Genomic DNA, 25,659 nt, shown 5'->3' on the forward strand with positions numbered 1-25,659 from the left:
GGGGGGGGGGCGGATCACACCGTTCGGGGCGGGGGGGGGCGGATCACACCGTTCGGGGCGGGGGGGGCGGATCACACCGTTCGGGGCGGGGGGGGCGGATCACACCGTTCGGGGCGGGGGGGGGCGGATCACACCGTTCGGGGCGGGGGGGGCGGATCACACCGTTCGGGGCGGGGGGGGCGGATCACACCGTTCGGGGCGGGGGGGGCGGATCACACCGTTCGGGGCGGGGGGGGGGCGGATCACACCGTTCGGGGCGGGGGGGGGCGGATCACACCGTTCGGGGCGGGGGGGGGGCGGATCACACCGTTCGGGGCGGGGGGGGGGGCGGATCACACCGTTCGGGGCGGGGGGGGGGCGGATCACACCGTTCGGGGCGGGGGGGGGCGGATCACACCGTTCGGGGCGGGGGGGGGCGGATCACACCGTTCGGGGCGGGGGGGGGCGGATCACACCGTTCGGGGCGGGGGGGGGGCGGATCACACCGTTCGGGGCGGGGGGGGGGCGGATCACACCGTTCGGGGCGGGGGGGGGCGGATCACACCGTTCGGGGCGGGGGGGGGGGCGGATCACACCGTTCGGGGCGGGGGGGGGGCGGATCACACCGTTCGGGGCGGGGGGGGGGCGGATCACACCGTTCGGGGCGGGGGGGGGGGCGGATCACACCGTTCGGGGCGGGGGGGGGGCGGATCACACCGTTCGGGGCGGGGGGGGGCGGATCACACCGTTCGGGGCGGGGGGGGGGCGGATCACACCGTTCGGGGCGGGGGGGGGGGCGGATCACACCGTTCGGGGCGGGGGGGGGGCGGATCACACCGTTCGGGGCGGGGGGGGGCGGATCACACCGTTCGGGGCGGGGGGGGGCGGATCACACCGTTCGGGGCGGGGGGGGGCGGATCACACCGTTCGGGGCGGGGGGGGGCGGATCACACCGTTCGGGGCGGGGGGGGGCGGATCACACCGTTCGGGGCGGGGGGGGGCGGATCACACCGTTCGGGGCGGGGGGGGGCGGATCACACCGTTCGGGGCGGGGGGGGGCGGATCACACCGTTCGGGGCGGGGGGGGGCGGATCACACCGTTCGGGGCGGGGGGGGGCGGATCACACCGTTCGGGGCGGGGGGGGGCGGATCACACCGTTCGGGGCGGGGGGGGGGCGGATCACACCGTTCGGGGCGGGGGGGGGCGGATCACACCGTTCGGGGCAGGCAGATCCGACCTTTCGGGGTGGGCGGGTGGGCAGATTCCTCATGGCAGGCCGCAGGGATCCCGGGCAGGGCCGCCTCCCAGACGGGAACACGGAAGTCTGGGCCAGTCGCAGACACCTGGGCAGGTGCAGGGCACAACCCTTAGGGAGCAATAGGTGGAAGGGGCGGAACCCCCACCAAGCAGCGGCAGTCCAGCCAGACCCACCCGATGGAGACAACAGGTAGGAAGCTGGGTCCAGGGTAAGCAGCAAAACTACAGTAATCCACCAGGTACATTGGTAAATTGGGAAAGGCAACCGACAGCACAAGCAAGGAGAATGAGGCAGAACAGCAGGACTAGCGCACAGGAGAGAAGCAGGGGAACAAGACCAACCAGATAGAGCATATACAGAACAGTCCAGCAACCAGGGCAGAGCAAAATACAAAACAACCACCCACCCAGTCTCCATCCCACGGCCCCTTATAAACACCTGCAGCCGAATTGGCCACAGGTGTGCCTCCTTGATCCAGGCTGATCTTAACAGGCTCAAAGGGGCTGGGACGGACAGCTGCAAGACCCGGAGTCCGGAGCACTCGGACCGGATCAAGGCCTGGAACGTGGATTCCAGACCGGACCGGACCCTGACATTTAGACAAATTGGATGAATGGGCAAATAAGTGGCAGTTGGAATACAGTGTTGGGAAATGTATAATAAATGTATTTTTGTAAAAGGAACAATAGTCTGAACTTTTATCTAAATGGGGAGAAGGTTCAAACATCAGAGGGTCAGAGGGACTTAGGAGTCCTCGTGCAAGACTGCCAGAAGGTTAATTTACAGGTTGAGTCCGTGGTAAAGAAGGCAAATGCAACATTGGCATTTATTTCAAGGGGAATTAAGTATAAAAACAGGGAGATAATGTTGAGGCTTTATGGGACACTAGTCAGGCTCAACTTGGAGTATTGTCAACAGTTTGGGGCCCCATATCTCTGAAAAGAAGTGTTATCATTGGAGAGAGTCCAGAGGAGATTCACGAGGATGATTCCTGGAATTAAGGGGTTAACACATGAGGAGCACTTGGCAGCTTTGGGCCTGTACTCACTGGAATTTAGAAGAATGCATAGGGATCACATTGAGACCTACAGAATGTTGAAAGGACTAGATAGGGTGGATGTCGAGAGGATGTTTCCTATGGTGGGGGTATCCAGAACTAGAGGGCACAGCCTCAAAATTGAGAGGTGATCTTTTAGAATGGAGGTAAGGAGGAATTATTTAGCCAGAGAATCTGTGGAATGTTCTGCACAGACTGCGGTGGAGGCCAAGTCTGTGGGTATATTTAAGGCAGAAGTTGATCGTTTCCTAATCGGTCAGGGCATCAAAGGATATATGGCGAGAAGGCAGGTGTATGGGGTTGAGTGGGATCCGGAATCAGCCATGATGGAATGGCGGAGAAGACCCAATGGGCTGAATGGCCTAACTCTGCTCCTACATCTTATGGTCTTTTGGTCTTATAGTGGAACTGACACCTCTTCGTTCTTTAACTCTGGCTCATTTTGTAGAATCAGTCAACTGGAACATCTAAAAGGCAGGCTGATTAGAAAAATATTTACTCGAGTGTGGAGTTTTTGCATCTTTCCCAAATCTGGTGTTGAGCAAAAGGCTTTTATCAGTTCCTGCTTTTCTCCCTTGGGATCTCCTACTACCTTCCATGTCGCTGCTCGGTGAAGGAGTTGAATCTGACAGGATGAGGGTACTAGAGATTGGAAGGCGGCTGAGACAAGAGAAACCATTCCAAATGGATGTACAGGGAGAACCGTTCAATGTGATTACGTGAATAAAGCTCTTGTGTGACCTGCAGATGAGAAGCTAATTTCATGTGTGCCTATAGTACATCACTTATAAAACTCTAGCCTATTCTTTCTTTTGGACACTGTTCATAGATGATGCAATTCAATTCGACAAAGGTGCTTGGACAGTAACAGGTCAGGAAATATTCTTTTATTGACTTAGAGATACTTCATGGCAATGGGCTTTACAGGCCCAACGAGTCTGCATCTCCCATGTGATCGATTAACAACTAACCCATATGCCTTTGAAGTGTGGGAGGAAACCAGAACACACGGAGGAAACCCACATGGTCTCAATGAGAACGTGCAAACTCCTTACAGACAGTGGTGGGAATTAAACTTGAGTCACTGGTGCTGAATAGCGTTATGCCAGTCGCTCAGGGGATATGGTGGAATTACTGACATTTTACTCTCCTCTCCTATCAGATTCCTTCCTCTCCAGGCCTTTATCTTCACCTATCACCCTCTAGCTATTCTCCTTCTCCTCCCTCCACTTTTTAATTCTTCCTCCTTCCTTTTCAGTCCTGATGAAGGGTCTCAGCCCAAAACGTCAACTGTTTATTCATTTCTATAGATGCTGCCTGACCTGCTGAGTTCCTCCAGCACTTTGTGTGTTTTACTCTGGATTTCCAGCACCTGCAGAATCTCTTGTGTTCAGATATTTCAGCACTGCACTAAGGGAGAGCTGTCCTGTTGCACACACTGACTTTCAGATAAAACCTCGTTCTTCATCTCCCAGCTGCCCTCACAATCAATTCCATGGTACTATTATTAAGAAGAGGAGAATCATATCTGGTGACTATGGAAATATTCACCCCACTATCAACATGACAAAGAACATAATCTGGACCATTGCTAAATTGGTGTTTATGAGAGCTTGCTCAATGGTTCAAAGGTTCATTTATTATCAAGGTATACAACTCTGAAGTTCTTCCTCTCCAGGTAGCCACAAAACCAGGAAAGAAAAGAACAGCTACACGATAATCAATCCCCAAATCCCCCCGCCCCACACAAAAACAAACAAACACATCGACCCCCAAATCCCACCTCCTCCCTATACTCAATTAATGAGAAAGTTGGGGTGAAGAACATTGAATATAAGTCTGAATAAAAGACTATAGTCTAAGTCTATAGACAAAACACAGAAAACCTGCGTAACATTTTACGAGCACAGAGCAGACCTTTCCCTCTCTGGCAGCAGAGCGATCAAAAGTCTGTCTCCCCTCCCCAACATACCCGTCTCTGCAAATTTGGTGCTATTTCTCTTCTATTACAAAAGTATGGAAAAAAAAAGAATTGAGAGCAGTTCTTGTGTACAGCCAAGAGTTTCACTAACCGAGCTAGAACTAGTTCCTAGTTTGGATTTAGGGCTATATCTTGAGATCCTACACGACATGCTTTACAGTCTCCCCCTCAAGGATCAGCAATTCTGAATGCCGTAACTGAAGGAAAAACAAATGTTTTGCTCCTTGTGAAGACTTGCATCTCTCCCTGTGGTTCCCAACCTGGGTCCGCGAACCCCTTGCTCAATGGTATTGGTCCGTTGCGTTAAAAAGGTAGGGAACTCCAGTTCTAAGTGGTGTGTTGAAGAGCTCCTTTCCTGGCCTCTCAGGTGAGTGAGGTCTGTAAAACATTCAGGAACATGTTGAAGCTTTTCCTCTGCACGTGCAGCTGAGGAGATGAGAACTGCTTTGAGACCGCATCACAAGTCCCAGAGGGAGCAAACATCATAATGATGGTAATGAAGATCTTCCTATTTACAACATGCAAAGAAAACAATCTAAACGCAAGGTTTGATTGGTCAATTTATAAAGCCACAGTAAATATTATTAGGCTATGCATAATGCATTCCAATAATGTACATGCAAGTCTTTTAAAGCATGCCTGTGCATTCCTGTGTGTATATACATGTAATGCACACAATTGTACGCAGACTGCAGATTGACTCTATATATTGTATGCATATTTTAATATTATGTACATAGTGGCCACTTTATTAAATACACCTGTACACCTGCTCGTTGGTGCAAATATCTAATCAGCCAATCACGTGGCAGCAACTCAATGCATAAAAGCATGCAGACATGGTCAAGAGGTTCAGTTGTTGTTCAGACCAAACATCAGAATGGGGAAGAATTGTGATCTAAGTGGCTTTGGCTGTGGAATGATTGTTGCTGCCAGACCAGATGCTTTGAGTATCTTAGAAACTGCTGATCTCCTGAGATTTCCACACACAACAGTCTGAATTTTCAGAGAATGGTGTGAAAAACAAAAAAAAAAATCCAATGATCAGTAGCTCTGTGGGTGAAAACACACAAATACATACTGTCACGGCCACGGATTCGGCAGCGCAGTAGATATGGCAATTGTGCCTATGAATTTTCACGTCAGCTAGTTATTATTCAATTGAGATAGTATTTAACTCCATTCTTGTCATCGTAGTGCTTGTCAAGACTTGGACAGAGCACAGCAATGCTTCACTGCCTGTTTGCTTTCAGCCTTTCCTGAGAAATTGGACTTTCAAGTGAACTGACTCTGAAGACTAGCAGTATACGTTTAGATTTTATTTTCAGCCGCAGTGTAGGCTTCGTTTCCCATTTGAGCATTTTAGTTAACGGCCCTGTTTGGCTTAGCCTTTATTGTTTATTTTCCCTTTAACACTGTTCGCATTAAAGTCTGTGAACTATCGACCTGCTTCAATGTCTCTCACTCCGCACGAGCCATATCCGAACTGGGTAACACATACTTTGATAATAAATTTTACTTTGATCTGAAAGTAAGGTGAACAGACCCATGGACCAAATTGTCCACTCATTACAATGTTCATATATATCTATGGTTGTGTGGGTACCCAAGATTTATTAAGCAGTTTCACATTGCTGGTTTGTTCCCCAGTGGGATGAAGGGTTTTTTTTCACTGCATTATATTGTGCTGAATTTGGTAGCAGCATAGAATCTATTAAAATACAGACTGGGCCCTCAGCCACCCTTTTGTTACTGGATACAGTGGAGAAACTTGAAATAGTCTGCACTCTCCTCAATCCCATCCTAAATATAGACAAACATTTTTCAGATATCCTGAAATAGCTGAAGTGGTTGCCATGGACATGTCAGTAGATGCAGATTCAGATTTATTTATTCAAGATTGAATGTTTAATGCTATTTCCAGTGCACAAGTGTAAAAGGGAACAAAATCATTGTTACTCTGGATACGATGCAGCACAAAAATAAACACAGTAAGATAAAGAACACAATAATAACTTTAAAAACACAATAAATATATACACATAAGCTACATGGATGATTATATGTCCATACATTAACATTAGGCGCAGGAATGTCTGTACATGAAGTGACGGACAGGAAATGATAAAGTAGTGATGGTTGTGGGTGGGTTAGTGGCTGGAGGTGTTGATCACCCTTACTGCTTGGGGAAAGTAACTGTTTTGAGTCTGATGGTTCTGGTGTGGATGCTGTAGGGTGCCATACATCACATTGAAACATAACGTTGAAATGTGTCGTTTTTGTGTTAACGACCGGCTCACCCAATGATGTGCTGGGGGCAGCATGCAAATGTCGCCAACATAGTGTACCAACAATGTTCAGCAGAACAATACAGGCAACAACAGCAGAGAAACAAGCCCCATTCACACCCCACCCACAGAAAGGCCTCCAACCCTAGGGCAGGCTGCCTCTGCAACTCCAGACTTGTCTCTGGAGTCTCAGATTTCAACTTCAGTCTGAAATGGCCCCCAACTTCAGACTTCACCCCAGTATTCGATAATCTCAGGTAAGACCATTGGGCCTCGACTTCCAGACTGGCAGAGACCTCCGACCCTGGTGACCTGGGCCCTCACGTGTCACGAGGCCCTTGAGCCTCGTATTCCTTTGGGCCCTTACCTTCAGTCTTGGACCTCTGGATTTGCAGTGCTCTGGACTTCAGCCTTTGGCCTTGCCCTCCAGATGTCGCTGGGTTTGATAATTGACCTTTGACCTTCAAATTCACATGCACCTCAAATTCTGGAATTGCATGGACCTCTGACCCTGGTGACACGGGGTGGGGGGCTTAGTGGTAGCAGGTGGAAGGGTTCATCAGCCTTCACGACTCAGGTCCTTACCTGGGACAGGTCTGGACTTCCAGCCTAAGACCAGTCTCTGACTGGGGATCACTGATCTCCTTGGCACCTGCTGACTTGACCTCCAGGGTTGCTGATGTTCCACCAAAAAGCTCTTCAGCCTGGGTTCGAGCACCTGACCAGCCGCTTCATTTATTACCCTGATCTCTAAATCGCTCACATCCCTAACCCTAAACCCTATGCTGACCTCTAACTCCCCTCATCCCTGACCCTAAACCCTACGCTGAGCTCTAACTCTTCACATCCTTGACCACAAATCCTAAGCTAACCTCTAACTCCCCTCATCCTTGACCCTAAACCCTAAGCTGACCTCTAAGTCCTCACATCCCTGACCGTAAACCCTACGCTCACCTCTAACTCCCCTCATCCCTGACCCTAAACCCTAAGCTGACCTCTAACTCCTCACATCCCTGTCCCTAAACCCTAAGCTGACCTCTAACTCCTCACATCCCTGTCCCTAAACCCTAAGCTGACCTCTAACTCCTCACATCACTGTCCCAAAACCCTAAGCTGACCTCTAACTCCTCACATCCCTGTCCCTAAACCCTAAGCTGACCTCTAACTCCTCACATCCCTGTCCCAAAACCCTAAGCTGACCTCTAACTCCTCACATCCCTGTCCCTAAACCCCAAGCTGACCTCTAACTCCCCTCAGCCCTGTCCCTAAACACTAAGCAGACCTCTAACACCTCCCATCCCTGACCTTAAACCCTAAACTGACCTCTAACTCCCCTCATCGCTGACCCTAAACCCTAAGCTGACCTCTAACTCCTCACATCCCTGTCCCTAAACCCTAAGCTGACCTCTAACTCCCCTCAGCCCTGTCCCTAAACCCTAAGCTGACCTCTAACTCCTCACATCCCTGACCCTAAACCCTAAGCTGTCCTCTAACTCCCCTCAACCCTGACCCTAAACACTAAGCTGACCTCTAACTCCTCACATCCCTGTCCCTATACCCTAAGCTGACCTCTAACTCCTCACATCCCTGTCCCTTAACCCTAAACTGACCTCTAACTCCCCTCAGCCCTGTCCCTAAACCCTAAGCTGACCTCTAATTCCTCACATCCCTGTCCCTAAACCCTAAGCTGACCTCTAACTCCCCTCATCCCTGACCCTAAACGCTAAGCTGACCTCTAACTCCCCTCATCCCTGACCCTAAACCCTAAGCTGACCTCTAACTCCCTCATCCCTGACCCTAAACCATAAGCTGACCTCTAACTCCCTCACATCCCTGACCCTAAACCCTAAGCTGACCTCTAACTCCCCACATCCCTGACCCTAAACCCTAAGCTGACCTCTAACTCCCTCACATCCCTGACCCTAAACCCTAAGCTGACCTCTAACTCCCCTCATCCCTGACCCTAAACCCTAAGCTGACCTCTAACTCCCCTCATCCCTGACCCTAAACCCTAAGCTGAACTCTAACTCCTCACATCCCTGACCCTAAACCCTAAGCTGACCTCTAACTCCCCTCAGCCCTGACCCTAAACCCTAAGCTGACCTCTAACTCCCCTCATCCCTGACCCTAAACCCTAAGCTGACCTCTAACTCCCCTCATCCCTGACCCTAAACCCTAAGCTGACCTCTAACTCCTCACATCCCTGTCCCTAAACCCTAAGCTGACCTCTAACTCCTCACATCCCTGTCCCTAAACCCTAAGCTGACCTCTAACTCCTCACATCACTGTCCCAAAACCCTAAGCTGACCTCTAACTCCTCACATCCCTGTCCCTAAACCCTAAGCTGACCTCTAACTCCTCACATCCCTGTCCCAAAACCCTAAGCTGACCTCTAACTCCCCTCAGCCCTGTCCCTAAACACTAAGCAGACCTCTAACACCTCCCATCCCTGACCTTAAACCCTAAACTGACCTCTAACTCCCCTCATCGCTGACCCTAAACCCTAAGCTGACCTCTAACTCCTCACATCCCTGTCACTAAACCCTAAGCTGACCTCTAACTCCCCTCAGCCCTGTCCCTAAACCCTAAGCTGACCTCTAACTCCTCACATCCCTGACCCTAAACCCTAAGCTGTCCTCTAACTCCCCTCAACCCTGACCCTAAACACTAAGCTGACCTCTAACTCCTCACATCCCTGTCCCTATACCCTAAGCTGACCTCTAACTCCTCACATCCCTGTCCCTTAACCCTAAACTGACCTCTAACTCCCCTCAGCCCTGTCCCTAAACCCTAAGCTGACCTCTAATTCCTCACATCCCTGTCCCTAAACCCTAAGCTGACCTCTAACTCCCCTCATCCCTGACCCTAAACGCTAAGCTGACCTCTAACTCCCCTCATCCCTGACCCTAAACCCTAAGCTGACCTCTAACTCCCTCATCCCTGACCCTAAACCATAAGCTGACCTCTAACTCCCTCACATCCCTGACCCTAAACCCTAAGCTGACCTCTAACTCCCCTCATCCCTGACCCTAAACCCTAAGCTGACCTCTAACTCCCCTCATCCCTGACCCTAAACCCTAAGCTGAACTCTAACTCCTCACATCCCTGACCCTAAACCCTAAGCTGACCTCTAACTCCCCTCAGCCCTGACCCTAAACCCTAAGCTGACCTCTAACTCCCCTCATCCCTGACCCTAAACCCTAAGCTGACCTCTAACTCCCCTCATCCCTGACCCTAAACCCTAAGCTGAACTCTAACTCCTCACATCCCTGACCCTAAACCCTAAGCTGACCTCTAACTCCCCTCAGCCCTGTCCCTAAACCCTAAGCTGACCTCTAACTCCCCTCATCCCTGTCCCTAAACCCTAAGCTGACCTCTAAGTCCCATCATCCTTGACCCTAAACCATAAGCTGACCTCTAACTCCCCTCATCCCTGACCCTAAACCCTAAGCTGACCTCTAACTCCCCTCATCCCTGACCCTAAACCCTAAGCTGACCTCTAACTCCTCACATCCCTGACCCTAAACCCTAAGATGACCTCTAACTCCCCTCAGCCCTGTCACTAAACCCTAAGCTGACCTCTAACTCCTCTCATCCCTGACCCTAAACTCTAAGCTGACCTCTAACTCCCCTCATCCCTGACCCTAAACCCTAAGCTGACCTCTAACTCCCCTCATCCCTGACCCTAAACCCTAAGCTGACCTCTAACTCCTCACATCCATGACCCTAAACCCTAAGCTGACCTCCAACTCCCCTCATCCCTGACCCTAAACCCTAAACTGACCTCTAACTCCTCACATCCCTGTCCCTAAACCCTAAGCTGACCTTTAACTCCCCTCATCCCTGACCCTAAACCCTAAATTGACCTCTAACTCCCCTCAATCCTGACCCTAAACCCTAAACTGACCTCTAACTCCCCTCATCCCTGACCCTAAACCCTAGGCTGACCTCTAACTCCCCTCATCCCTGACCCTAAACCCTAAGCTGACCTCTAACTCCCCTCATCCCTGACCCTAAACCATAAGCTGACCTCTAACTCCCTCACATCCCTGACCCTAAACCCTAAGCTGACCTCTAACTCCCCTCATCCCTGACCCTAAACTCTAAGCTGTCCACTAACTCCCCTCAACCCTGACCCTAAACAATAAGCTGACCTCTAACTCCTCACATCCCTGTCCCTATACCCTAAGCTGACCTCTAACTCCCCTCATCCCTGACCCTAAACTCTAAGCTGTCCTCTAACTCCCCTCAACCCTGACCCGAAACACTAAGCTGACCTCTAACACCTCACATCCCTGTCCCTATACCCTAAACTGACCTCTAACTCCCTCAAATCCCTGACCCTAAACCCTAAGCTGACCTCTAACTCCCCTCATCCCTGACCCTAAACCCTAAGCTGACCTCTAACTCCCCTCATCCCAGACCCTAAACCCTAAGCTGACCTCTAACTCCTCACATCCCTGACCCTAAACCCTAAGCTGTCCTCTAACTCCCCTCAACCCTGACCCTAAACACTAAACTGACCTCTAACTCCTCACATCCCTGTCCCTATACCCTAAACTGACCTCTAACTCCTCACATCCCTGTCCCTAAACCCTAAGCTGACCTCTAACTCCCCTCAGCCCTGTCCCTAAACCCTAAGCTGACCTCTAATTCCTCACATCCCTGTCCCTAAACCCTAAGCTGACCTCTAACTCCCCTCATCCCTGACCCTAAACACTAAGCTGACCTCTAACTCCCTCATCCCTGACCCTAAACCCTAAGCTGACCTCTAACTCCCTCACATCCCTGACCCTAAACCCTAAGCTGACCTCTAACTCCCCTCATCCCTGACCCTAAACCCTAAGCTGACCTCTAACTCCCTCACATCCCTGACCCTAAACCCTAAGCTGACCTCTAACTCCCCTCATCCCTGTCCCTAAACCCTAAGCTGACTCTAACTCCCCTCATCCCTGACCCTAAACCCTAAGCTGACCTCTAACTCCTCACATCCCTGACCCTAAACCCTAAGCTGACCTCTAACTCCCCTCAGCCCTGTCCCTCAACCCTAAGCTGACCTCTAACTCCCCTCATCCCTGACCCTAAACCCTAAACTGACCTCTAACTCCTCACATCCATGACCCTAAACCCTAAGCTGACCTCTAACTCCCCTCAGCCCTGTCCCTCAACCCTAAGCTGACCTCTAACTCCCCTCATCCCTGACCCTAAACCCTAAACTGACCTCTAACTCCTCACATCCCTGTCCCTAAACCCTAAGCTGACCTCCAACTGCCCTCAGCCCTGTCCCTAAACCCTAAGATGACCTCTAACTCCCCTCATCCCTGACCCTAAACACTAAGCTGACCTCTAACTCCCTCATCCCTGACCCTAAACCCTAAGCTGACCTCTAACTCCCTCACATCCCTGACCCTAAACCCTAAGCTGACCTCTAACTCCCCTCATCCCTGACCCTAAACCCTAAGCTGACCTCTAACTCCCTCACATCCCTGACCCTAAACCCTAAGCTGACCTCTAACTCCTCACATCCCTGACCCTAAACCCTAAGCTGACCTCTAACTCCCCTCAGCCCTGTCCCTCAACCCTAAGCTGACCTCTAACTCCCCTCATCCCTGACCCTAAACCCTAAACTGACCTCTAACTCCTCACATCCATGACCCTAAACCCTAAGCTGACCTCTAACTCCCCTCAGCCCTGTCCCTCAACCCTAAGCTGACCTCTAACTCCCCTCATCCCTGACCCTAAACCCTAAACTGACCTCTAACTCCTCACATCCCTGTCCCTAATCCCTAAGCTGACCTCCAACTGCCCTCAGCCCTGTCCCTAAACCCTAAGATGACCTCTAACTCCCCTCATCCCTGACCCTAAACTCTAAGCTGTCCTCTAACTCCCCTCATCCCTGACCCTAAACTCTAAGCTGTCCTCTAACTCCCCTCAACCCTGACCCGAAACACTAAGCTGACCTCTAACTCCTCACATCCCTGTCCCTATACCCTAAGCTGACTCTAACTCCCCTCATCCCTGACCCTAAACCCTAAGCTGACCTCTAATTCCTCACATCCCTGTCCCTAAACCCTAAGCTGACCTCTAACTCCCCTCATCCCTGACCCTAAACCCTAAGCTGACCTCTAACTCCCCTCATCCCTGACCCTAAACCCTAAACTGACCTCTAACTCCCCTCATCCCTGACCCTAAACCCTAAGCTGACCTCTAACTCCCCTCAGCCCTGTCCCTAAACCCTAAGCTGAACTCTAACTCCCATCATCCCTGACCCTAAACCATAAGCTGACCTCTAACTCCCCTCATCCCTGACCCTAAACCCTAAGCTGACCTCTAACTCCCCTCATCCCTGACCCTAAACCCTAAGCTGACCTCTAACTCCCCTCATCCCTGACCCTAAACACTAAGCTGACCTCTAACTCCCCTCATCCCTGACCCTAAACCCTAAGCTGACCTCTAACTCCCTCACATCCCTGACCCTAAACCCTAAGCTGACCTCTAACTCCCCTCATCCCTGACCCTAAACCCTAAGCTGACCTCTAACTCCCCTCATCCCTGACCCTAAACCCTAAGCTGACCTCTAACTCCTCACATCCCTGTCCCTAAACCCTAAGCTGACCTCCAACTGCCCTCAGCCCTGTCCCAAAACCCTAAGCTGACCTCTAACTCCCCTCATCCCTGACCCTAAACTCTAAGCTGTCCTCTAACTCCCCTCAACCCTGACCCTAAACACTAAGCTGACCTCTAACTCCTCACATCCCTGTCCCTATACCCTAAGCTGACCTCTAACTCCTCACATCCCTGTCCCTAAACACTAAGCTGACCTCTAACTCCCCTCAGCCCTGTCCCTAAACCCTAAGCTGACCTCTAATTCCTCACATCCCTGTCCCTAAACCCTAAGCTGACCTCTAACTCCCCTCATCCCTGACCCTAAACCCTAAGCTGACCTCTAACTCCCCTCATCCCTGACCCTAAACCCTAAACTGACCTCTAACTCCCCTCATCCCTGACCCTAAACCCTAAGCTGACCTCTAACTCCCCTCAGCCTTGTCCCTAAACCCTAAGCTGAACTCTAACTCCCATCATCCCTGACCCTAAACCATAAGCTGACCTCTAACTCCCCTCATCCCTGACCCTAAACCCTAAGCTGACCTCTAACTCCCCTCATCCCTGACCCTAAACCCTAAGCTGACCTCTAACTCCCCTCATCCCTGACCCTAAACACTAAGCTGACCTCTAACTCCCCTCATCCCTGACCCTAAACCCTAAGCTGACCTCTAACTCCCTCACATCCCTGACCCTAAACCCTAAGCTGACCTCTAACTCCCCTCATCCCTGACCCTAAACCCTAAGCTGACCTCTAACTCCCCTCATCCCTGACCCTAAACCCTAAGCTGACCTCTAACTCCCTCACATCCCTGACCCTAAACCCTAAGCTGACCTCTAACTCCCCTCATTCCTGTCCCTAAACCATAAGCTGACTCTAACTCCCCTCATCCCTGACCCTAAACCCTAAGCTGACCTCTAACTCCTCACATCCCTGACCCTAAACCCTAAGCTGACCTCTAACTCCCCTCAGCCCTGTCCCTCAACCCTAAGCTGACCTCTAACTCCCCTCATCCCTGACCCTAAACCCTAAACTGACCTCTAACTCCTCACATCCATGACCCTAAACCCTAAGCTGACCTCTAACTCCCCTCAGCCCTGTCCCTAAACCCTAAGCTGACCTCCAACTGCCCTCAGCCCTGTCCCTAAACCCTAAGCTGACCTCTAACTCCCCTCATCCCTGACCCTAAACTCTAAGCTGTCCTCTAACTCCCCTCAACCCTGACCCTAAACACTAAGCTGACCTCTAACTCCTCACATCCCTGTCCCTATACCATAAGCTGACCACTAACTCCTCACATCCCTGTCCCTAAACACTAAGCTGACCTCTAACTCCCCTCATCCCTGACCCTAAACCCTAAGCTGACCTCTAACTCCCCTCATCCCTGACCCTAAACCCTAAGCTGACCTCTAACTCCCTCACATCCCTGACCCTAAACCATAAGCTGACCTCTAACTCCCCTCATCCCTGACCCTAAACCCTAAGATGACCTCTAACTCCCCTCATCCCTGACCCTAAACCCTAAGCTGACCTCTAACTCCCCTCAGCCCTGTCCCTAAACCCTAAGCTGACCTCTAACTCCCATCATCCCTGACCCTAAACCATAAGCTGACCTCTAACTCCCCTCATCCCTGACCCTAAACCCTAAGCTGACCTCTAACTCCCCTCATCCCTGACCCTAAACCCTAAGCTGACCTCTAACTCCCCTCATCCCTGACCCTAAACCCTAAGCTGACCTCTAACTCCTCACATCCCTGACCCTAAACCCTAAGCTGACATCTAACTCCCCTCAGCCCTGTCACTAAACCCTAAGCTGACCTCTAACTCCCCTCATCCCTGACCCTAAACTCTAAGCTGACCTCTAACTCCCCTCATCCCTGACCCTAAACCCTAAGCTGACCTCTAACTCCCCTCATCCCTGACCCTAAACACTAAGCTGACCTCTAACTCCCCTCATCCCTGACCCTAAACCCTAAGCTGACCTCTAACTCCCTCACATCCCTGACCCTAAACCCTAAGCTGACCTCTAACTCCCCTCATCCCTGACCCTAAACCCTAAGCTGACCTCTAACTCCCCTCATCCCTGACCCTAAACCCTAAGCTGACCTCTAACTCCTCACATCCCTGTCCCTAAACCCTAAGCTGACCTCCAACTGCCCTCAGCCCTGTCCCAAAACCCTAAGCTGACCTCTAACTCCCCTCATCCCTGACCCTAAACTCTAAGCTGTCCTCTAACTCCCCTCAACCCTGACCCTAAACACTAAGCTGACCTCTAACTCCTCACATCCCTGTCCCTATACCCTAAGCTGACCTCTAACTCCTCACATCCCTGTCCCTAAACACTAAGCTGACCTCTAACTCCCCTCAGCCCTGTCCCTAAACCCTAAGCTGACCTCTAATTCCTCACATCCCTGTCCCTAAACCCTAAGCTGACCTCTAACTCCCCTCATCCCTGACCCTAAACCCTAAGCTGACCTCTAACTCCCCTCATCCCTGACCCTAAACCCTAAACTGACCTCTAACTCCCCTCATCCCTGACCCTAAACCCTAAGCTGACCTCTAACTCCCCTCAGCCTTGTCCCTAAACCCTAAGCTGAACTCTAACTCCCATCATCCCTGACCCTAAACCCTAAGCTGACCTCTAACTCCCCTCATCCCAGACCCTAAACCCTAAGCTGACCTCTAACTCCTCACATCCCTGACCCTAAACCCTAAGCTGTCCTCTAACTCCCCTCAACCCTGACCCTAAACACTAAACTGACCTCTAACTCCTCACATCCCTGTCCCTATACCCTAAACTGACCTCTAACTCCTCACATCCCTGTCCCTAAACCCTAAGCTGACCTCTAACTCCCCTCAGCCCTGTCCCTAAACCCTAAGCTGACCTCTAATTCCTCACATCCCTGTCCCTAAACCCTAAGCTGACCTCTAACTCCCCTCATCCCTGACCCTAAACACTAAGCTGACCTCTAACTCCCTCATCCCTGACCCTAAACCCTAAGCTGACCTCTAACTCCCTCACATCCCTGACCCTAAACCCTAAGCTGACCTCTAACTCCCCTCATCCCTGACCCTAAACCCTAAGCTGACCTCTAACTCCCTCACATCCCTGACCCTAAACCCTAAGCTGACCTCTAACTCCCCTCATCCCTGTCCCTAAACCCTAAGCTGACTCTAACTCCCCTCATCCCTGACCCTAAACCCTAAGCTGACCTCTAACTCCTCACATCCCTGACCCTAAACCCTAAGCTGACCTCTAACTCCCCTCAGCCCTGTCCCTCAACCCTAAGCTGACCTCTAACTCCCCTCATCCCTGACCCTAAACCCTAAACTGACCTCTAACTCCTCACATCCATGACCCTAAACCCTAAGCTGACCTCTAACTCCCCTCAGCCCTGTCCCTCAACCCTAAGCTGACCTCTAACTCCCCTCATCCCTGACCCTAAACCCTAAACTGACCTCTAACTCCTCACATCCCTGTCCCTAAACCCTAAGCTGACCTCCAACTGCCCTCAGCCCTGTCCCTAAACCCTAAGATGACCTCTAACTCCCCTCATCCCTGACCCTAAACACTAAGCTGACCTCTAACTCCCTCATCCCTGACCCTAAACCCTAAGCTGACCTCTAACTCCCTCACATCCCTGACCCTAAACCCTAAGCTGACCTCTAACTCCCCTCATCCCTGACCCTAAACCCTAAGCTGACCTCTAACTCCCTCACATCCCTGACCCTAAACCCTAAGCTGACCTCTAACTCCTCACATCCCTGACCCTAAACCCTAAGCTGACCTCTAACTCCCCTCAGCCCTGTCCCTCAACCCTAAGCTGAACTCTAACTCCCCTCATCCCTGACCCTAAACCCTAAACTGACCTCTAACTCCTCACATCCATGACCCTAAACCCTAAGCTGACCTCTAACTCCCCTCAGCCCTGTCCCTCAACCCTAAGCTGACCTCTAACTCCCCTCATCCCTGACCCTAAACCCTAAACTGACCTCTAACTCCTCACATCCCTGTCCCTAAACCCTAAGCTGACCTCCAACTGCCCTCAGCCCTGTCCCTAAACCCTAAGATGACCTCTAACTCCCCTCATCCCTGACCCTAAACTCTAAGCTGTCCTCTAACTCCCCTCATCCCTGACCCTAAACTCTAAGCTGTCCTCTAACTCCCCTCAACCCTGACCCGAAACACTAAGCTGACCTCTAACTCCTCACATCCCTGTCCCTATACCCTAAGCTGACTCTAACTCCCCTCATCCCTGACCCTAAACCCTAAGCTGACCTCTAATTCCTCACATCCCTGTCCCTAAACCCTAAGCTGACCTCTAACTCCCCTCATCCCTGACCCTAAACCCTAAGCTGACCTCTAACTCCCCTCATCCCTGACCCTAAACCCTAAACTGACCTCTAACTCCCCTCATCCCTGACCCTAAACCCTAAGCTGACCTCTAACTCCCCTCAGCCCTGTCCCTAAACCCTAAGCTGAACTCTAACTCCCATCATCCCTGACCCTAAACCATAAGCTGACCTCTAACTCCCCTCATCCCTGACCCTAAACCCTAAGCTGACCTCTAACTCCCCTCATCCCTGACCCTAAACCCTAAGCTGACCTCTAACTCCCCTCATCCCTGACCCTAAACACTAAGCTGACCTCTAACTCCCCTCATCCCTGACCCTAAACCCTAAGCTGACCTCTAACTCCCTCACATCCCTGACCCTAAACCCTAAGCTGACCTCTAACTCCCCTCATCCCTGACCCTAAACCCTAAGCTGACCTCTAACTCCCCTCATCCCTGACCCTAAACCCTAAGCTGACCTCTAACTCCTCACATCCCTGTCCCTAAACCCTAAGCTGACCTCCAACTGCCCTCAGCCCTGTCCCAAAACCCTAAGCTGACCTCTAACTCCCCTCATCCCTGACCCTAAACTCTAAGCTGTCCTCTAACTCCCCTCAACCCTGACCCTAAACACTAAGCTGACCTCTAACTCCTCACATCCCTGTCCCTATACCCTAAGCTGACCTCTAACTCCCCTCATCCCTGACCCTAAACCCTAAGCTGACCTCTAACTCCCCTCATCCCTGACCCTAAACCCTAAACTGACCTCTAACTCCCCTCATCCCTGACCCTAAACCCTAAGCTGACCTCTAACTCCCCTCAGCCTTGTCCCTAAACCCTAAGCTGAACTCTAACTCCCATCATCCCTGACCCTAAACCATAAGCTGACCTCTAACTCCCCTCATCCCTGACCCTAAACCCTAAGCTGACCTCTAACTCCCCTCATCCCTGACCCTAAACCCTAAGCTGACCTCTAACTCCCCTCATCCCTGACCCTAAACACTAAGCTGACCTCTAACTCCCCTCATCCCTGACCCTAAACCCTAAGCTGACCTCTAACTCCCTCACATCCCTGACCCTAAACCCTAAGCTGACCTCTAACTCCCCTCATCCCTGACCCTAAACCCTAAGCTGACCTCTAACTCCCCTCATCCCTGACCCTAAACCCTAAGCTGACCTCTAACTCCCTCACATCCCTGACCCTAAACCCTAAGCTGACCTCTAACTCCCCTCATCCCTGTCCCTAAACCATAAGCTGACTCTAACTCCCCTCATCCCTGACCCTAAACCCTAAGCTGACCTCTAACTCCTCACATCCCTGACCCTAAACCCTAAGCTGACCTCTAACTCCCCTCAGCCCTGTCCCTCAACCCTAAGCTGACCTCTAACTCCCCTCATCCCTGACCCTAAACCCTAAACTGACCTCTAACTCCTCACATCCATGACCCTAAACCCTAAGCTGACCTCTAACTCCCCTCAGCCCTGTCCCTAAACCCTAAGCTGACCTCCAACTGCCCTCAGCCCTGTCCCTAAACCCTAAGCTGACCTCTAACTCCCCTCATCCCTGACCCTAAACTCTAAGCTGTCCTCTAACTCCCCTCAACCCTGACCCTAAACACTAAGCTGACCTCTAACTCCTCACATCCCTGTCCCTATACCATAAGCTGACCACTAACTCCTCACATCCCTGTCCCTAAACACTAAGCTGACCTCTAACTCCCCTCATCCCTGACCCTAAACCCTAAGCTGACCTCTAACTCCCCTCATCCCTGACCCTAAACCCTAAGCTGACCTCTAACTCCCTCACATCCCTGACCCTAAACCATAAGCTGACCTCTAACTCCCCTCATCCCTGACCCTAAACCCTAAGCTGACCTCTAACTCCCCTCATCCCTGACCCTAAACCCTAAGCTGACCTCTAACTCCCCTCAGCCCTGTCCCTAAACCCTAAGCTGACCTCTAACTCCCATCATCCCTGACCCTAAACCATAAGCTGACCTCTAGCTCCCCTCATCCCTGACCCTAAACCCTAAGCTGACCTCTAACTCCCCTCATCCCTGACCCTAAACCCTAAGCTGACCTCTAACTCCCCTCATCCCTGACCCTAAACCCTAAGCTGACCTCTAACTCCTCACATCCCTGACCCTAAACCCTAAGCTGACATCTAACTCCCCTCAGCCCTGTCACTAAACCCTAAGCTGACCTCTAACTCCCCTCATCCCTGACCCTAAACTCTAAGCTGACCTCTAACTCCCCTCATCCCTGACCCTAAACCCTAAGCTGACCTCTAACTCCCTCACATCCCTGACCCTAAACCCTAAGCTGACCTCTAACTCCCCTCATCCCTGACCCTAAACCCTAAGCTGACCTCTAACTCCCCTCATCCCTGAACCTAAACCCTAAGCTGACCTCTAACTCCTCACATCCATGACCCTAAACGCTAAGCTGACCTCTAACTCCCCTCAGCCCTGTCCCTAAACCCTAAGCTGACCTCCAACTCCCCTCATCCCTGACCCTAAACCCTAAGCTGACCTCTAACTCCTCACATCCCTGTCCCTAAACCCTAAGCTGACCTTTAACTCCCCTCATCCCTGACCCTAAACCCTAAGCTGACCTCTAACTCCCCTCATTCCTGACCCTAAACCCTAAACTGACCTCTAACTCCCCTCATCCCTGACCCTAAACCCTAGGCTGACCTCTAACTCCCCTCATCCCTGACCCTAAACCCTAAGCTGACCTCTAACTCCCCTCATCCCTGACCCTAAACCATAAGCTGACCTCTAACTCCCTCACATCCCTGACCCTAAACCCTAAGCTGACCTCTAACTCCCCTCATCCCTGACCCTAAACCCTAAGCTGACCTCTAACTCCCCTCATTCCTGACCCTAAACACTAAACTGACCTCTAACTCCCCTCATCCCTGACCCTAAACCCTAGGCTGACCTCTAACTCCCCTCATCCCTGACCCTAAACCCTAAGCTGACCTCTAACTCCCCTCATCCCTGACCCTAAACCATAAGCTGACCTCTAACTCCCTCACATCCCTGACCCTAAACCATAAGCTGACCTCTAACTCCCCTCATCCCTGACCCTAAACCCTAAGCTGACCTCTAACTCCACTCATCCCTGACCCTAAACCCTAAGCTGACATCTAACTCCTCACATCCCTGACCCTAAACCCTAAGCTGACCTCTAACTCCCCTTAGCCCTGTCCCTAAACCCTAAGCTGACCTCTAACTCCCCTCATCCCTGACCCTAAACTCTAAGCTGTCCTCTAACTCCCCTCAACCCTGACCCGAAACACTAAGCTGACCTCTAACTCCTCACATCCCTGTCCCTATACCCTAAGCTGACTCTAACTCCCCTCATCCCTGACCCTAAACCCTAAGCTGACCTCTAACTCCTCACATCCCTGACCCTAAACCCTAAGCTGACCTCTAACTCCCCTCAGCCCTGACCCTAAACTCTAAGCTGTCCTCTAACTCCCCTCAACCCTGACCCGAAACACTAAGCTGACCTCTAACTCCTCACATCCCTGTCCCTATACCCTAAGCTGACTCTAACTCCCCTCATCCCTGACCCTAAACCCTAAGCTGACCTCTAACTCCTCACATCCCTGACCCTAAACCATAAGCTGACCTCTAACTCCCCTCAGCCCTGTCCCTCAACCCTAAGCTGACCTCTAACTCCCCTCATCCCTGACCCTAAACCCTAAACTGACCTCTAACTCCTCACATCCATGACCCTAAACCCTAAGCTGACCTCTAACTCCCCTCAGCCCTGTCCCTAAACCCTAAGCTGACTTCCAACTGCCCTCAGCCCTGTTCCTAAACCCTAAGCTGACCTCTAACTCCCCTCATCCCTGACCCTAAACTCTAAGCTGTCCTCTAACTCCCCTCAACCCTGACCCTAAACACTAAGCTGACCTCTAACTCCTCACATCCCTGTCCCTAAACACTAAGCTGACCTCTAACTCCCCTCAGCCCTGTCCCTAAACCCTAAGCTGACCTCTAATTCCTCACATCCCTGTCCCTAAACCCTAAGCTGACCTCTAACTCCCCTCATCCCTGACCCTAAACCCTAAGCTGACCTCTAACTCCCCTCATCCCTGACCCTAAACCCTAAGCTGACCTCTAACTCCCCTCAGCCCTGTCCCTAAACCCTAAGCTGACCTCTAACTCCCATCATCCCTGACCCTAAACCATAAGCTGACCTCTAACTCCCCTCATCCCTGACCCTAAACCCTAAGCTGACCTCTAACTCCCCTCATCCCTGACCCTAAACCCTAAGCTGACCTCTAACTCCCCTCATCCCTGACCCTAAACCCTAAGCTGACCTCTAACTCCTCACATCCCTGACCCTAAACCCTAAGCTGACCTCTAACTCCCCTCAGCCCTGTCACTAAACCCTAAGCTGACCTCTAACTCCCCTCATCCCTGACCCTAAACTCTAAGCTGACCTCTAACTCCCCTCATCCCTGACCCTAAACCCTAAGCTGACCTCTAACTCCCTCACATCCCTGACCCTAAACCCTAAGCTGACCTCAAACTCCCCTCATCCCTGACCCTAAACCCTAAGCTGACCTCTAACTCCCCTCATCCCTGAACCTAAACCCTAAGCTGACCTCTAACTCCTCACATCCATGACCCTAAACGCTAAGCTGACCTCTAACTCCCCTCAGCCCTGTCCCTAAACCCTAAGCTGACCTCCAACTCCCCTCATCCCTGACCCTAAACCCTAAGCTGACCTCTAACTCCTCACATCCCTGTCCCTAAACCCTAAGCTGACCTTTAACTCCCCTCATCCCTGACCCTAAACCCTAGGCTGACCTCTAACTCCCCTCATCCCTGACCCTAAACCCTAAGCTGACGTCTAACTCCCCTCATCTCTGACCCTAAACCATAAGCTGACCTCTAACTCCCTCACATCCCTGACCCTAAACCCTAAGCTGACCTCTAACTCGCCTCATCCCTGACCCTAAACCCTAAGCTGACCTCTAACTCCACTCATCCCTGACCCTAAACCCTAAGCTGACCTCTAACTCCTCACATCCCTGACCCTAAACCCTAATCTGACCTCTAACTCCCATTAGCCCTGTCCCTAAACCCTAAGCTGACCTCTAACTCCCCTCATCCCTGACCCTAAACTCTAAGCTGTCCTCTAACTCCCCTCAACACTGACCCTAAACAATAAGCTGACCTCTAACTCCTCACATCCCTGTCCCTATACCCTAAGCTGACCTCTAACTCCCCTCATCCCTGACCCTAAACTCTAAACTGTCCTCTAACTCCCCTCAACCCTGACCCTAAACCCTAAGCTGACCTCTAACTCCTCACATCCCTGTCCCTATACCCTAAGCTGACCTCTAACTCCCTCAAATCCCTGACCCTAAACCCTAAGCTGACCTCTAACTCCCCTCATCCCTGACCCTAAACCCTAAGCCTACCTCTAACTCCCCTCATCCCAGACCCTAAACCCTAAGATGACCTCTAACTCCTCACATCCCTGACCCTAAACCCTAAGCTGTCCTCTAACTCCCCTCAACCCTGACCCTAAACACTAAGCTGACCTCTATCTCCTCACATCCCTGTCCCTATACCCTAAGCTGACCTCTAACTCCTCACATCCCTGTCCCTAAACACTAAGCTGACCTCTAACTCCCCTCATCCCTGACCCTAAACCCTAAGCTGACCTCTAACTCCCCTCATCCCTGACCCTAAACCCTAAGCTGACCTCTAACTCCTCACATCCCTGACCCTAAACCCTAAGATGACCTCTAACTCCCCTCAGCCCTGTCACTAAACCCTAAGCTGACCTCTAACTCCTCTCATCCCTGACCCTAAACTCTAAGCTGACCTCTAACTCCCCTCATCCCTGACCCTAAACCCTAAGCTGACCTCTAACTCCCCTCATCCCTGACCCTAAACCCTAAGCTGACCTCTAACTCCTCACATCCATGACCCTAAACCCTAAGCTGACCTCCAACTCCCCTCATCCCTGACCCTAAACCCTAAACTGACCTCTAACTCCTCACATCTCTGTCCCTAAACCCTAAGCTGACCTTTAACTCCCCTTATCCCTGACCCTAAACCCTAAACTGACCTCTAACTCCCCTCAATCCTGACCCTAAACCCTAAACTGACCTCTAACTCCCCTCATCCCTGACCCTAAACCCTAGGCTGACCTCTAACTCCCCTCATCCCTGACCCTAAACCCTAAGCTGACCTCTAACTCCCCTCATCCCTGACCCTAAACTATAAGCTGACCTCTAACTCCCTCACATCCCTGACCCTAAACCCTAAGCTGACCTCTAACTCCCCTCATCCCTGACCCTAAACTCTAAGCTGTCCTCTAACTCCCCTCAACCCTGACCCTAAACAATAAGCTGACCTCTAACTCCTCACATCCCTGTCCCTATACCCTAAGCTGACCTCTAACTCCCCTCATCCCTGACCCTAAACTCTATGCTGTCCTCTAACTCCCCTCTACCCTGACCCGAAACACTAAGCTGACCTCTAACACCTCACATCCCTGTCCCTATACCCTAAACTGACCTCTAACTCCCTCAAATCCCTGACCCTAAACCCTAAGCTGACCTCTAACTCCCCTCATCCCTGACCCTAAACCCTAAGCTGACCTCTAACTCCCCTCATCCCAGACCCTAAACCCTAAGCTGACCTCTAACTCCTCACATCCCTGACCCTAAACCCTAAGCTGTCCTCTAACTCCCCTCAACCCTGACCCTAAACACTAAGCTGACCTCTAACTCCTCACATCCCTGTCCCTATACCCTAAACTGACCTCTAACTCCTCACATCCCTGTCCCTAAACCCTAAGCTGACCTCTAACTCCCCTCAGCCCTGTCCCTAAACCCTAAGCTGACCTCTAATTCCTCACATCCCTGTCCCTAAACCCTAAGCTGACCTCTAACTCCCCTCATCCCTGACTCTAAACACTAAGCTGACCTCTAACTCCCCTCATCCCTGACCCTAAACCCTAAGCTGACCTCTAACTCCCTCACATCCCTGACCCTAAACCCTAAGCTGACCTCTAACTCCCCTCATCCCTGACCCTAAACCCCAAGCTGACCTCTAACTCCCTCACATCCCTGACCCTAAACCCTAAGCTGACCTCTAACTCCCCTCATCCCTGTCCCTAAACCCTAAGCTGACTCTAACTCCCCTCATCCCTGACCCTAAACCCTAAGCTGACCTCTAACTCCTCACATCCCTGACCCTAAACCCTAAGCTGACCTCTAACTCCCCTCAGCCCTGTCCCTCAACCCTAAGCTGACCTCTAACTCCCCTCATCCCTGACCCTAAACCCTAAACTGACCTCTAACTCCTCACATCCATGACCCTAAACCCTAAGCTGACCTCTAACTCCCCTCAGCCCTGTCCCTCAACCCTAAGCTGACCTCTAACTCCCATCATCCCTGACCCTAAACCCTAAACTGACCTCTAACTCCTCACATCCCTGTCCCTAAACCCTAAGCTGACCTCCAACTGCCCTCAGCCCTGTCCCTAAACCCTAAGCTGACCTCTAACTCCCCTCATCCCTGACCCTAAACTCTAAGCTGTCCTCTAACTCCCCTCAACCCTGACCCTAAACACTAAGCTGACCTCTAACTCCTCACATCCCTGTCCCTATATCCTAAGCTGACCTCTAACTCCTCACATCCCTGTCCCTAAACACTAAGCGGACCTCTAACTCCCCTCAGCCCTGTCCCTAAACCCTAAGCTAACCTCTAATTCCTCACATCCCTGTCCCTAAACCCTAAGCTGACCTCTAACTCCCCTCATCCCTGACCCTAAACCCTAAGCTGACCTCTAACTCCCCTCATCCCTGAACCTAAACCCTAAGCTGACCTCTAACTTCCTCACATCCCTGACCCTAAACCCTAAGCTGACCTCTAACTCCCCTCATCCCTGACCCTAAACCCTAAGCTGACCTCTAACTCCCCTCATCCCTGACCCTAAACCCTAAGCTGACCTCTAACTCCCCTCATCCCTGACCCTAAACCCTAAGCTGACCTCTAACTCCCCTCAGCCCTGTCCCTAAACCCTAAGCTGAACTCTAACTCCCATCATCCCTGACCCTAAACCATAAGATGACCTCTAACTCCCCTCATCCCTGACCCTAAACCCTAAGCTGACC

Source organism: Hemitrygon akajei, chromosome 7 (assembly GCF_048418815.1).
Source record: "Hemitrygon akajei chromosome 7, sHemAka1.3, whole genome shotgun sequence".
In the NCBI taxonomy this organism is placed as follows: domain Eukaryota; kingdom Metazoa; phylum Chordata; class Chondrichthyes; order Myliobatiformes; family Dasyatidae; genus Hemitrygon; species Hemitrygon akajei.